General features: G+C 42.9%; 1 long non-coding RNA gene across 1 annotated transcript; it reads left to right on the top strand.

Moving 5' to 3' along the window:
* Nucleotides 1-309: 309 nt before the first annotated feature.
* LOC125756483 (uncharacterized) lies at nucleotides 310-776 on the top strand. The gene is made up of 3 exons (XR_007414537.1): nucleotides 310-503; nucleotides 567-621; nucleotides 720-776. It is a non-coding gene; the product is annotated as an uncharacterized LOC125756483 (long non-coding RNA).
* The last annotated feature ends 12,861 nt before the right edge of the window (nucleotides 777-13,637 follow it).

Below are 13,637 nucleotides of genomic sequence, written 5' to 3' on the forward strand. Positions count from 1 at the left end.
TGTCACAGCGCTGGGGAGGGGAGCAAGCTCTATGCGTCAGTTCCCGCCAAATTGTAGCTCTTTCGAGCGAGGACGTGCTGAAACACTGCACAGAGACGGGCAAGCACTCAGAGGCATTTCGTTTGCCTTGATCCTGGAGGCGGCCTTCTCCCATTGCCGAGGATTTGAAGCGAACTCGTAAGTGGCATTTTATTTCCTCGCTGTATCGCATGGTGAGTTTTGTCTAGCGACAAAATCAAATTTTATTTGCACAATTGATGCGTCAATCTGGTCGTCTCTTCTAGCTGGCATAATCAGAAATGTTCAGGCGAACGGCGGTTATATTTGTCCGTGGACCCAAGACTTCGTTGACGGGCAAATATGTCAGATTTTCTTGTTTTTTATTTGTGGCATCTTATTGTAAGACCGTGACATATTTTGCCGTTTTCTCTAGGGAACCCTGCAACAAGGACTGTAGTGTGAATAGCGTGCTGCGCTGCTCTCGCCAACTGAAAAGAACTCTGGTAAGATGCTTGCTGGTTACGAAAGTCTCACGCAATCGCTTTTCACATTGAATTTGGTCGCAGGTGTGCTGTAAATGCCGACTGCACAATATGTGACTGGCCCGCGGCTGCTTTGAAGGTAAGATTGTGTTCTCATTAATCTATTTATTGTACCATTTGTTTTCCAGTGACATAAACAACGAAAACCTCGATCCCCTCTCTCCACATATTATCTAGTTTGTGCGCTGTGGAGCTTGAAGCACTTCTCGGAATTTCAGCACACTCGCATTTATTGTAAGTGCAGTGTTTTTCTTATTTGTGCAGCGACAAAATTATTTTGTTTAGTTGTGTGAATAGAGTTTCTAGACGCGACATGTCTGTGCAACTGGTCAAGTAATAGTCTACCTTTCTCACAGTATTATTCATTGTTGTTTCTTTCAGTTTTTCCCGACAGAAGAAAAATGCAAGTCTCACCTCTCGACGGTAAAACGTCGCATCTGCGCACAGGGCCAAGAGCACGAGAAGTGGCCGAAAGAAGGGAGCCGATCCAACAGGAATGCCGTCCGTCGTCTTTATATTTATATATGTCAGCGTTATCATGCCGTGATCACATGGACTGTACGGTTGCGTTGCACAAGGGCTGATGCAAACGCTCCGTGCGAACAATGTTGCATGGAAAATTAGTGCATCTATACAATTGCAAAATAAAGATCTAAAGAGAGAAAACTTATATTCACGTCTTTCTTTTATTGTGTGTTACGTATTAACACGTTAACAAGTGCAGACCGTTAGAGGCGTTTAATTCCGTCTTACATGTGCACTCTGCCGTAATTAATTCAGATAGAGTTAAACGCCTTTATAAACTGCCCGTTCACATTAAATACGACACGCATCAACACACCAGAAAAACAATTGATGCGGTTTGTTAGAACACGCACAAAAAATAAGAAAAAAAAAGCAGAGCAATACTAGCGAGAAACGTCCGCAACCGACCCACGGCCGTCGGTAAATCGACGCTTATGTAAGGTCGGGCATTAGTCAACCCGCGAGCGGCATGCACTCGGCCTCGTCGGCCACGGTGGACGGGCCTACACTGGGTGCCGACGCAGGCCCATATGAGGCCAATGTCAATCCCCGAGACCGGCCCTACATCGGGTGCCAAGGTTGGGCCAACGACAGTGCAGTTGGCCAGCGACGTCAGGCCGACATTTTGCCAAGGATAAAATGTTGCTTGGGAAGTTCCAGGCTGCGTGCTGCGCTATAACATTTGGCTTGCGTGTTCACAGGATCCTCAACTAGCGATCGGCAGCGTTTTCTGACTATGCTGAAAAAGTGTTGCAGGACCCCTTTAAACAATAACATTTTCTGCTTTCCTGTCGCAAATAAAGGCCGCGCACATCTTCCTTTGAAATTATTTGCATTTATGTAAAAATTTATTGTGCCTATATTTACGATATTGGAGGCCCAGAACCTTGTTTTGTCTGCCTATTTTTTGCGCCTAAAACGCGCTTTTTTAGTGCCTAAAAATCCAGCCTCTAGTAATCACTTTATTGAATTCAGTTTAAACTGTATATCTAGAAGATAGGAAAACAGTAGAGTGGATCAGGGACCAAACAGGAGCAGTACCCAATATCCTAGTAGATATTATATTAAGAGAGAGAATTGGATCTGGGCAGGTCACGTCATGAGAAAGATGGATAACCAACGGTCAATTAGAGTGTCGGAATAAATACAAAGAGATGAGAAGTGCAGCCCAGGATGGCAAAGGGTTAGACAGAACAACATTAAGAAATTTGCAAGCATAAAATGGAATTGGCTAACACAGGACAGGGTGGGTTGGAAATCACTGGGAGTGGCCAATTCGTCCTGCAGTTGATGCGAGATAGGATGACGATGATGACCTCATCACAACATAGGCACAGCACACGTTGAAAATGTGAGCGTCCCCGATTTAAGAACACTTGAAGGTGAAAGTGTTAGCACCAATGTTGAAGTCTTCACATCATCGGTCACGTAGACACTTGTGGTAGTATCCCTTGTTCAGGTTGTCTAGCACATTTAGCAGCATTTTGGTTTTCTCCGACTTCTTCTGGTGTAGTGTACTTTCGTGGCAGATGACACAAACCAGTAGGCCTGGCTACAGCGTCCTCCTTAGATCCGCTTTTCATTATCCCGTCACCCCATCGGGTGCCTGATAACGGTCGTCTGCATACGCATAGCACACACACATGCGCACACGAACACACACACATGCGCACACACACACACGCACACCGGGACCACTACCTCTGGAAATATTCTCCATGACACGTACCATGCTGCTCTTACGCAATTAAGTATGTCTATGTCGTCTGCATTGACACTGTCACGCGACTGAGTGTGCCATGGTGCCAAACATCACATTCCTCGCCTCACGAGCCATACAAGGCTTTCATGCTAGTCATTGCCCTGTGTAATTATTGTGTGTAGTTTGATGTGCATTACATTGCAGTATAACTCTTGCTTATCACTGCAATGTTACATTTTCTGTAATCTTTCTTTAGTTTTTGCTTCGTACTTGCTGTCTGATTTGTGCGAATGCCCCATTTGTGTTTAACAGTGTAAAATGGGCAGTACGTAGGCGTAGCTTGTGTAATCCACACCACACCCCCTCTCGCCTTCTAAAATCCTGGCTATGACCCTAAAATGGCATATATATGACCTACATCAATACAGAATTCTTGCCCTTAGCCTTGTCATTGCAGTGCCTGAAACTATTCAAAGTAAAAACCAATACCTGCCAATTAAAACATGACCTTGACATGTAAATCGAATATATGTGTGGGGTCCAAATGGGACAAAAGAGGAAAATATTTCTGTATTTTAATGTTATACCTTTTTTTTAACACGAAAGTGTCTTATGCCGGGGTCCATCAAGACTTCAGTGACGTATTTCTGTCACGGAAATGACGTCGAAAAAATGCATACGATCAGACGGCAAAGGAAAAAAGTCCCGTCAACGGGAGTCGAACCCATGACCTCTCGGTCCACGACAACAGATGCCGGGCATGCTATCCACAGGGCCACGGTCACACTCAAACGCTAACACACTCACACGCTTTACAAACGCACCTTTTACATCTCACTTTCCTCTCTCAGTGCTCTTGGTCGGCAGGGTGGTGTCGCCCTCTAGGAGCAGTAAAGTGAAGTAATGCATCATGACCGTGGCCTCCGCGATTGGCCCCTGGAACGCGTCGTTGCTACACATCCATCCCATTTGGCCCGTTTCCAATAGAAGTGCACTTTTGTCATATGGCACGAGGTGGCGACCTTAGCCCAAATGTCGGCCTCGCTCATAGCATCCATCCATGCCAAAAATAGCTTTGCGACGCATGCCTGCCTTGCCTGGTAGTAACAGCGTGCTCCCCACTTGCACTCACCCCCAAAAAATTGCGGCCGGGTTACAGGGGAGACACGATGCACATTGCATTTCCCTCTAGTCCGGCCGTGGTGTTCAAGAACTCTAACATGCTGTGGGATGGCGACCTTAGCCCAAGTTCCGAGCCCAATCAGCGACGCTCTTTTGGCTGTCACACCGCTTTTCTCCGATTACGGTCTCACCGTTAACTACTACAGCTACCACAAGGGTTTGTTTAATCATTGATCATGGACGTTAGTCATCGGGATAAAGTTGTACCACCAAGCGTCAACGGGGTGCATCCTCGTTAAACAGTGGTATAGCTGCCAAACACCAATAGACATTGTGCAAGCTCTCTTATATCAATGTACAGTAAACATTCAGCTACTTCTGTAAGGACACGTTTTACTTTCGTGCTATACCGATTCCCATGACGGAGAGATCAACCATGTTTTTTTTGTTTTTTTCACAATAGACTTATTGGGGCTTTTCTGTTGGAGGAAATAGGAGACCATCATTATTGCTTTCAAACACATCAGACTGGGCACAAAATGATACAACAGTTTAACATAATTTTTCAGCACAACAGTGTTTATTCTCTAATGGACATAAAGTCATACATAAATGCATTGTACATTGTAGTAACTTGCATCACAATGCCTGTGCATGTGGTTCCCGACAGTTTCTGGGCTCAGCTGCAAGGTCACCACTAACACCAAAGCTGAACCCTAGTAAATGGTGCAGAAGGCAAAATCCTAAATGACAGCCATCAATAGAAGATAGGTTGACAATAGCAGCATGGAAAATGTGAAAAAGCTATTTACATAGCAATGAAGAACGGGTTTGAAAATATCACACATGCACTGTAAAGCACAAGCTATAACGCGTAGCACACTCCAAAAGATAAACGTATTGTGATTACATGTCATGGGGAAGAACTAGAGAACGGCAAGGTTGATATCTGGGCTGGTTGGTACGGTTTCATGATGACATGGAGGAAGCCCGAAACAAAAGAATGAGTAAAACAAGAGACCACAAGTGCCTACTCGCAACTGAAATGTATTGAAAAAAGAAAAACCGTGAAAAGCTGTGTACAGACCAACTGCATATGTAATCACCAAAAGAAAACATTCATTTTTTCATGCAAGCTACAATAAAGAAAGAAAAAAGCGGGAGTGGGGTGAAACAAACCTACAACGCAAGTGTCAAAATATTGTCAGCAATAACGCCATCACTATCCCGCCAATAGAAAACTGATCTTCCTTCACGACAAGGAAAGCACAGGTCTCAAGCACAGGCCAGACAGAATGCTGCCAAAACATCAGTCTGAGAGAGCATGAGTACATACTAGTCGAAATTGTGGAATGCATTTAGCTATGTGACTGGGTTCTGTATATGCTTACCGGTGTCGAACAAGTTTATTGAACACAAGGATGAACTCGTTTTTGAAATAATGGAAGTGCTTCTACTAAAGGATGCTGGTGAAACCGATGCCCTCTGTGTGCTTGCTGCGAAGCGAGATTACATTTCTTGATGCAGGAATGTCCAACCAGAGTGATGCCATAATTGCCTACGATATTTTGATGCCTGCTGATGACTGCACTATTCATTGTGGAATTAACAGTCCTTCAGATATAACCCTTTTGCAGCGAGACTTAAACCACACTCGTCTGTGGTGAGAAAAATGGGCCGTGTATTTGAATTCTTACAAATGCCCATGTGTATCATTTACACGCAAGCATTATCCAGTTAGTGCCGCACATACTTCAGATCTAATAACACATCCAAGACTTTCAGTTTATAAACGCCTGGACATTTATTTTTCTTCTGATTTTACTTGGAAAAAGGAACTTGAGTATGTCTCTACAAGGGCAAGTGGGATGTTGAAATTCATTAGGGAAACTTTTACAATGCACAACGAACTGTGAGATGCTTTATTATATACTAACATCACACCTATACTGGAGTACGCTTGCATAGCCTGGGACCATTGGTATGCTAATTTATGTACTATGCTTAAGAGTGTTCAAAATAGAGTCACTGCACTTGTTTCGCAGCATGCAGCAATGTCTCACCAAAAAAAATCATTGGGCAGCACCCCTTAGAGAGGATAGTAATTCAGGAAAAAATTGCTTCTTTCATGCAATTTTTATTTTGGAAAAATTGGGGTACAAAATAAAGCTGGCCTCCTGCCCCCATACCTTGTGTTATGTTGCAAACAAACCTGGAAGGTCTACAAAATGCAGTGCATTAGCACAGTGCTTTACTTCATGAATTTTTCAGCAATGCATTGAAATTATCGCACAGCACGTTGTTTCTACAAGGAACAACTAGCTAAAGCTGTTACTGACTGCAATTATGAGGGCATGTATATAGACTGCCATCCGAGAACAACTGTGCTGCTGAATAACTTTTGTTTTGTTGGTCTGCTTATATCTGATTTCTGCTTGTGTCATTTTTAGTCAATTTGAATATGTACTGTGATTTCTGCCGTAATGCCATGTTAACACTGCAAGAAAATGAATAAACAAACAAATTCCCACATTTGTACACGCGCATGCAGTTTGCATGAAGTGATCAATGTCGTGTTTTGGCTGCACAGTTGGTTTGCACCTATGTTTTTATTTTGTTTCAATAAATTTCAGCTGCAAGCACCGTCTGTACTGTCGTGCTACCTTCATCATGAAACAGTATGCACTTCTCGAACATGCTGGGCTCAACAAAATGCAATCAAGACCCAAGCTGTGGTGCAAACAACAGGACTCAAAATAATATATGAGTGTGAAGGCATTCAGTCCCAGGTGAATATCGTTGCGATTGTCACTCATAGGATGCACATATAAGCACAAAGGGTAACAACCATGACAAAGCAAGGGGTGGAACATGAATGTGATAAAAGTGGACAAAAAAAAAAAGCAACATGAGAGAACTGCGAAAGATTTCTGTTGGATGGTGTTGAAAGCCTTCTGAAGAGCTTCCCAACACTTTCCCCAAGGTTTAGAGTACCAGCAATGTGGAACGTCTCTTGTACGGACCACAGTTTAATAATTTTAGATGAAGGTAAGACGGCACATTTCATAAGGCTTTCTAAGGGCCTCTTCTGTGTCAAGGCCTCTCAAAGCCGTTGATAAGTTAAGCCCGAGAGTTAAATGTTACAAGGCGATGCAAGAACTTAGAGCTGGACAAGTCTACTATATATGAGAGGGGTTCTATGCTAAACGTTCTTTTCACTGTTAAGGCACACCTGCCTGGCTTGTCATGAAGAACTATCATAAGCAGCTATTTCTCACAATTCATACTTTCCTCTTAGCAGCAATTGCACCACCTGCTTCAAATAGCCATAGGAACTGCAATTGGGAAATAAAATTCTTTTTTTTTAAGCTGGTTAATAGTGGAAGCACTTCAAACACTTGTAAACAAATAATACAACCAAAAATTGGTAAGTAATATTTTACACAAGTTGCTAGTGCTCATTAATAATAATAATTGCTGGTTTTTTTTCCGTGCCAAAACCACAATATAATGAGGCACGCAGTAGTGGAGGGCTTCGGAAATTTAAACCACCCGAGGTTCTTCAATGTGCACCTAAATATGAAGCCTCATGGCTTCACCTAAATATGGAGCACACCTTAACATGGAGCACATGGGCCTCATGCATTTTGCCTCAATCAGAATGCGACAGCCAGGGTCGAACCCCCACCTTTTCAGTTGGCAGCTGAGCATCGTAACCACTAGACCACCGCGGCGGCTACAAGTGCACAAGTGCAGCCATTTCAAGATAAGCCCAGAGATGAATTCATTGAGAAATTCTGTCACAAAATAAAATGGTGGCTCTGCCTTATGCTTACCATTTTTCAGAAAAGTATTAAAAGGAATATCAAAGCATTTCTTTCCAGGAATGCATCTGCCTGAAACGAATTTGGACATAATAGAGAGTTCATCAGCAAATTATGCACAACTAATAAGTGGCTATAATGCATTCAATCAAGTTTGTCACTAATGATGCACTGCTGTAACAAAGACACTGCCACATCTACCCTATCTTAAAATATTTCTGTCTTTTGCATTTGCAGCAGGTGGCACACAGAACAGTGGCTTTAGAGATTAAACCGACAGCAACTGCTACGTCGAGTTTCATTTGAGAGTTTGACAGCTTGTCTGCTAGGTTTCTTTTTTTTTTTTTCTTTTAAACCAGGTGTGCCTACATCGGGAGAGAAGCATTGTAATCATGGATAGAGCTTTTATGAGTGGTTAAGAACAAGGCCTGCTAGTGCCACTGTTACCGTGAAAGAGTGCTGCTTCCAGTGCAGGCCATTCCAACTTTTGTCCGGTGCACCCTGCTTTTGTGCAGGTTTTCTACTTACAACACCTGCTACAATCAGTGGGGAACCGCAGCTTGTGGTTCGTACCGACAAAAGTATTAAAAGAAGTTACGCTGTTGTGTGTAACTGTGCCCACCAGTCATTGCCCCGTTTCCAAGAAGACATATCACAGACACCAGTCCAACAAATCTTTGAATGAGCAACACTTTCGAAAACGGAATCGTGTAATGTGCATTATCGTAGCACGCCCAATATGTTTGCACAAGCACCAACCAACCAACCCAGTCAATGATACTGTGCTGCATGTCACCGCAATAAGTGAGACAAGCACAGCAGCTGCAGAGACATGGGGAGAGCAGTGACATGCCCAATGTTCAATTGCAACAGCTGCCACTTGAAAGCAATAAAAATATACATGCCGTGCTCAGCTTAGTAAAGATACCTATATATTTCCCTCTCCCATATCACACGTTGATTTGCATAATGTGTAGGCCTTCAAGTGCAAATGAAAGACGCGCAAAAGTCATAACTATGTAAGAATGACCAAACAATGACTGACGACCCGTCATGATAAAGCTGCACGTACATAACAGCTTTCGCAATAATTCAAAATATAAAAGCAGTTCATTTGCATATGTAAGTATAGATAGCTACACCACTCAATATCAACATCTAAACATAAAGTACACACAATTCAGTGTGTCAGCGTAAGCTCAAAAGGGAGCGAAAATGTGGAAACAACATAAAAACTTTGAATACCTAAGTTGCCAGTAGTTCTCAAGTCATGCTGCACACCGTAAGTCCTCATTGCGAAGACCTTTTTTGCGTCAGGCCATCAGCCACAGAACACAAAGTGTGCATTTAAGTGAATAATTACAGAGTTCCCACTAGAGAGAGCCTTTAAAGTTCACTTAAGAGCATTTTGCAGATATGAGGCTACAACACCACACCACAGCGTAACAGCACGTGATGCCCAGTCAAGTTGGTTACCTCAAAAAGCTTTTTCTTCCGATGAGATTGCCAGGAAAGAGCTAGAAACAATGGCTCCAATGCAGAGCCTCCATTGAAGTTGCGCATTTCTTCCCAGCCTAATAAGTGTCTGATGCAGTGGCCACATGGCTATCACATTTTGCTGCTGAGAAAGTATTAGTTCAGTCTTCATGATATGCATACTTTTGCTTTGAGCTGTTGTATTTCCCTTCCCATTCCTGTTGTTTTTATGTATCTAGGGATACACAATGCTCTTTACCCTTCACTTCGATAGCAGCAAGTTTTAGTGTAGCATAAAACACCTACATTAGTGTGTGTCGCAACACTAACTCTAAGAAAGGGTGCACTGCGTGGTAGTAACTAGTTTTTTAGTACGGCAGGAAAGTATGAAACGCTAATGCAAACTCATATGGTGCCGTCTAGGTGTAATAACACTAAGTACTGACAAGCAAAATCGACACAACCATATTTTGCTTTGTTATGCCACAGAAAACGTGACAAATCTCGGCTGACTTGTGGCCCTATCCTTTCAAACAGGGGAATTAACAAAGAACTAGATGTGGGTGGTGGTGCCATCTCAATGTGGCTACAGCATTCATTATTGCTGCGCACATGCAACAAACTGAACTGATAAGCCTAAATTAAAAGATTTCAGCAGGACCACCGTGGGTTTGCAAATCACAAAAATGACAATAAATATAAAGTGCCGCTGCTACATGAATATCTTGCTGCTCACACACTAATGACGTGCGGAGGCAACAAGCGATGACTTTGGTCAATCGAAAATTAAATGAGACTTTTCATCTCTAAATTAATACGCTGCGGAAGTTACTAAATGAAAATGGGATGGGGGTTGCATTTGTCTCAAGCTTGCCACATGAACGCAATCAAAGTGTGCTTGCCAGAGCCGCAATTTGAACCTGAAAACTTGGACATACTACAGACACTGCAATATATGCAGCAAAGATGAACCAAGCACCATATTTTAGCCTAAACTTTCTGCACATTCAGACTCAAATACTACAACACAGATGTACATACAAAAGAACAAAGGCACTGCACACAGCGATTTATTACCAGATGGAGGGCACTGACATTGAACCACAAATCGTTACATCTAGTGTTCTGAGCTTATTTAAAAACCAGGCTTTGCTGTCAGTATTGTTTCTTACTCTGTCAATTAGTAGAGTATTATTTAGACAAATTAGTAGACATGTTAAATCTTGCGGGCACTTAGCCCTTCAAGCAGCATGTGTGAGACTACAGAGCACTATTCAATCAGTGCCTGGTGTTGGGGTGAACCAGTTCCCAGATTACGTACGTAGGAAACAACAGGCACCAGAGATTGCTTGATTACACATGGATTACGCCAGCATGCCATCTATCGCTTTGTTATCAAAACAATTAAGCTTTTTGTCCTATGTGAATGCACGACGCATGTGATGTAGGTTCCCTTATATATCATTACTGTTGTCGATGTGATTTTCTTGTATTTTCTTGCATTTCTGCAATCAATCTCAGTTGAAAGTCAGAGTGTCATCTGTAGCCTTCACTTGGCCACATATTTTCTGTGCTGTTGTTAAGATCTAACACAATTCTATCACTGTTACGCCAAACCTTTTTGATTTCACCGTAATCCCAAGACATCATGCTTTGATTGCACTGATAGCAGTATGCTTACAAACAGCCGTGTTGTAAAATAACAGCTTCACAAACATGATGTGAGTGCAGCAAAAAAGAAACTTTGCCCAACTAGTACTGCCTGAACGTAATGTATTGGAGTGAAATAGATGAGACATGTCTTCCATAAGTGTACAACTTACATTGAAACATCAACCCCAAACTTGCACTGCCATGAAAGAAACTTTGACTACTGATGCCTCACAGTCTGATATGTCTGCACAGGCAGTCAGACCGATATGTACCTGATCACAGCACACATCTAATGTACAGAACACCACCGTGCAAAAACAGGTGGGCCTAAACAACAGCATACCACAAGGCACTGCAGTCACAAGCACGGCAAAGTACCATGCACAAGCCTGACACTCTTTCTAACCTTGTATTCATCAAAATTTGTAAATATGAAGCTATAATCTTCACACCATCGTGATACAGAAGAGTGAGAGAAAATGGTGAGAACCATAACACAAAATCGGCAGAAAACGATGATTTGGGAGAAGCCAAAACTATCACCGATAGTGTAAGCACCTAGTATGTTGTCGACCCCTCTCACGCAAACTTCAACAAGATGGTAATGTAGTGTGACATTCCAGATTGCTTCTTGTGCACTGAAGCCTTCATTTGTCCACACAGACACACACACACGTTCTCCAATACATGAATACTATGAATTCCTTGCTCTTGTTTTGCTTCACTTCAATTTAACTCGAAGCACTTTCACCAACAATTCATTCACACAACCCTCCCCAACAATGAAACACTTTGCTGACCCTGCAAGTAGCCGCTTGAGCCAGCCTTTGATAAACTGTAGATCTTTGGTGGCTTTGACATGAGAAACAAGTCTACTGTCAAAACACATAGCTTCCCAATACTTAGTATAGCAAAGAGGGATGAACGCTATAGTGGGTCACCCTCTCCAGTGAAATCTAGTGGGTCTGTCTGCCGCGCACGGCTCGTGGACGCTGCTTGCTCTCGAGGTCCGTACTTGATCCGTTGATCAAGCTACAGGTCGACCTTTATGCCAGTGTTCAATAAACGCCTTTACACTTAGAAATACAGAACATTTAAAAGAGAACTTTGCAGATATTGTTGTATAAGATTACACATCAATATAAGCATATTCTCAATAATAACCAAATATTTAACTTTTCTAGCTTCCCGTTCTTACAAAACTAAGAATATTTCTTTTATCTCGAGATAAATAAGTGTTGCTCCACAATTCCATTACAAGGAAATTTTTACTGCTGCCGCAAAGGAAAACAGAGGTAGTAAACCAAAACCAAAGTGGTTTAGTTACCTGTGGCCATTAGCCAATGCACCTTTCAAACTGCACATTGCGCGACTGAGAGCTTTTTCATCAGCTGAAAGTGCACAGCTCAGAGGGTATAAGGTGGCACACGCAATGCCGCAGGAGCATTAGAGGGTAAACGCGTATCGTATCACAGTGCAATGCAGCACAGTTTTGTACTCTGTGCATGCTGCGCATAGAAACCTCATTTAGCGTTCTTGCAGTCACTGAGTGGCAAATGAAGAGCATGACAGGTGGTGGCACACAATGAAATGCCCTCTCGTTTGTGCACAGTAAGGCTTTGCAAACAATCCTGACTGGCGAGAAAAAGGACCACTTACTCTCAAGTCTGACACATGCCATAAAAGCTAAAGAGCTTTGGTCTAAAATCACATGGAAGCGTGGCGGCAACCTGAATTAAGGCGCCTCTGTTTATGGTGGCCACGTTTTATGTTTTGTGACATTGTGCACATGTTATGTCCGGAGAATCCAGCAAGACCCGGTATAGCATTGTGAATTTTGGTTGGCGTTATGAATTGGTTCAACAGAGGTCTTGTAAGTTGCCTTTGTCACAGAACACCCACATAATTTTACAGGGCTGCAATAGAGCAGTGTGTAGGTGCAAGCAGCTCCAAAAATTTCAATCACTTACAACTTGGATACTTAAAACTGAAAATCGGATACTTAAAACTTAATGCAGCAGTCCAATTAACGAAAAAAATATGGTTTCGCATGCATTAAAAATGCTTGTTCCGATCGCTTTCGAATAGGAATTTCAGAGTCCAGAAAAACTTCTTCCAGCTATGGGATCATGAAGAGTGAGCTCCGTGATATCCCGAAACAAGTCTTTTTTTCCTCACCGATTTAGATGGCTTGCAGGAGAGTATACTTGCTGGTGACATGCCTTTTCCGACTGCAATATGGGGGGCAGTGGCCTTTTCACTTCCCTGCCCCCTTACCCACTAGAGTTCTTCAATCATAAGAGTTGTGAAACTCCCCATAGGTCCCATGTATCAAAATCCAGACACTAATAATAATAATAATAATAATATCTGGGGTTTAACGTCCCAAGACCACGATGTGATTATGAGAGACGCCGTAGTGGAGGGCTCCGGAAATTTTGACCACCTGGGGTTCTTTAACATGCACCTAAATCTAAGTACACGGGCCTCAAACATTTTCGCCTCCATCGAAAATGCAGCCACTGCGGTTGGGATTCGATCCCGCAACCTTCGAGTCAGCAGTCGAAAATTCGGACACGCCATTGGCCGAAATCGCGGGGGTCTGCTGATTGTCACATCATCTGTTGACCAAAAGCAAACTAATAAACGCTGGTGACGACACCAGCGCTGCGTGCAGCATTGAGCAGCTTGAGAGAAGCGCACGCAGGAAACGTCGCCGGGGTGCTTTAGTGTTTTGTATCACTGCTCCCAGATGACGCGACAATCCGCAGGCCCCCGCAGAATTGGCCACGG

This window comes from Rhipicephalus sanguineus, unplaced genomic scaffold, assembly GCF_013339695.2.
Source record: "Rhipicephalus sanguineus isolate Rsan-2018 unplaced genomic scaffold, BIME_Rsan_1.4 Seq10170, whole genome shotgun sequence".
Classification (NCBI taxonomy): domain Eukaryota; kingdom Metazoa; phylum Arthropoda; class Arachnida; order Ixodida; family Ixodidae; genus Rhipicephalus; species Rhipicephalus sanguineus.